Here is a 2,627-nt window from a genome sequence, read left to right on the forward strand (position 1 = left end):
CGGAAAAATGGCCAACATTTTATTATACGCATTTCAGAAAAAAAAATTTCAGCCACGTGCTAGGCAAACCATCGAGGCACATTTTCCGACAAATAAACATCTAAATGAATCATTACTCTGTGATAGTTCCTTAGTACGTAGTAATTTTGAAAGAAATGGGAAAAAACGAAAAAATGGCAATCACAGGAAAATCGAACACATACCTATATATACGCTATATCTGTCTAAAAAAAATAGGAATTGGTAGCCAGATCATCTAGAAACACTTTCCAACACTATAAAAATATAAGTTTTGCGACACTACTTGCCAATTCCTTACAGTAACATGACTAAGCAAAAAAATGCAAAACAAATAAAAAGGGGCACTCGAGGAAAAATGCCCAACATTCTAATATACGGCATCTCAGATAAAAAAAAAGACATGCACGTGTTAGCCCAACCATCAAGGCACACTTTCTAACACATAAACATGAAAAAAAAAATCAATAATATACGGCAATTCCTTACTACGTAGTAAATTTTTACAAATATTGAAAAAAAAAAAACAGAAATTGGCAACCGCAGTTAAATACCCAATATACCAATAACTACGTCGTATCTGACAAAAACAAAGTCACGCATAGGTAGCCAGATCATCTAGACACACTTTCCAACACTAAAAAAGCAAAAGTTTTACGACACTATTTGTCAATATCTTACGGAAAAATGACTTGGCAAAAAAATGAAAAAAATGAAAAAGGGGCACTCGCAGTAAAAGGCCCAACATTCTAATATACGGCATCACAGATAAAAAAAAAAGACATGCACGTGTTAGCCCAACCATCAAGGCACACTTTCTAACACATAAACATGAAAAAAAAATCAATAATATACGGCAATTCCTTACTACGTAGTAAATTTTTACAAATATTGAAAAAAAAACAGAAATTGGCAACCGCAGTTAAATACCCAATATACCAATAACTACGTCGTATCTGACAAAAACAAAGTCACGCATGGGTAGCCAGATCATCTAGACACACTTTCCAACACTAAAAAAGCAAAAGTTTTACGACACTATTTGGCAATATCTTACGGAAAAATGACTTGGCAAAAAAATGAAAAAAAAATGAAAAAGGGGCACTCGCGGTAAAATGGTCCTCGTGGTGATGAACGACATTTTAACTAAAAAAAAAATCATGCACATGGTAGCCAAACAATCCTCCAAGACTTTCCACAACTGATAACCTATACAAGTTGCACCATTCTACGACAATTTCATAATACGTAATAACTTTGATAATTATGCAAATTACCTTAGAAGGGTAAACTCGGTCGCGCTCGACCCCGACGCGTCTCAGAAATCGGGGAAGGAGTACAGCTACAGCAATGCACATCTGGACACTACTAGAGCGCGTAGGCGAGACACCTACTGCAGGTCGATCACCCACAAATTCAGTCACGGGGGTGAGTCACGTGAGAAAAACCTCTTTTTTTTGACGCTCGGGGTCGCGGAGGACCCACCGTACCGTTCCAGGGTTAAACTAAATTTCACAGGGCCAGCTGTAAAGATTTATGTAATACCAGCACATATAATAACACAATGCATTTGGAATCACATTCAAAGTTTGATTAATATTTGAACACACTACACATGTTATATGTTGGGTAAAAAGCTTATTCTCTTTGGAGAGGGCACACACTCAAGGGACTTGAGCATGGAGGATGCTGGCTCTTTCACAGGGACAGGCTGGATCTCTTCTGCTGCTTACAATTTTCTAGGGGCACATATATATTGACTTACTTATTCTAGATCCTTCCAAATAGATTCTTCCTGTGATGGGGGACAAGGCTTAGCGGCGTATGGGTTGCCAACGAGACCAAAAAAAAAGGGGAACAAACCTTGCTTGCCAGGTAACACTCTCTCAGCTAACTCTGCCCACCTCCCTCCCCGAAAGAAATAAATAAAATATAAAACTAACTCTGGAGTTTTCGAGAACATTCCAACCCCATGGAAACAAAAGAATTACATAAGCCCTTCTTCTCAAACTTTGTATGGTTTGTACAGCATAATTAGACAGATTGCATAAGACTTCGTAACAAAATATGTGAAATGAAAAGATAATTCTTAAAATAACGTAAATTTACATACATTGACTTGAATGATAAATAAAACGAAATGAATTACGAAAGTCTTATGCTATCTACATACAATTACTTAAACCTACACGAGAGGAACTCACCTTACGAGCTAGTTACGCACCTTTCAAATTCACAAATAAATACATGTATAAAATATTTACTCTACACTAGATCAGCATCCTAAGAATATATATATATATATATATATATATATATATATATATATATATATATATATATATATATATATATATCAATAACTGCTGCGGACGGGTATAAAAGGGGCGGTAGTCCATGCCTGCTAATAAGAGGTCTGGTGGTGATGCTTATCTTATTCTAGGGCCCCCTTACCAATACTGATGTTCATAGTGACAAACATAAGACATATAACCAGTTTTTGAATATCCAATAGATTTCTGGTTTTATAATTTTCTTATTATATAGTTTAAAAGGTACATTCACATATATACTACCAAACATGTAGTGCAGCTTAGAGGCAAAGTCTC

The sequence above is a fragment of the Palaemon carinicauda genome, chromosome 24 (assembly GCF_036898095.1).
Source record: "Palaemon carinicauda isolate YSFRI2023 chromosome 24, ASM3689809v2, whole genome shotgun sequence".
NCBI classification, from domain to species: Eukaryota; Metazoa; Arthropoda; class Malacostraca; order Decapoda; family Palaemonidae; genus Palaemon; species Palaemon carinicauda.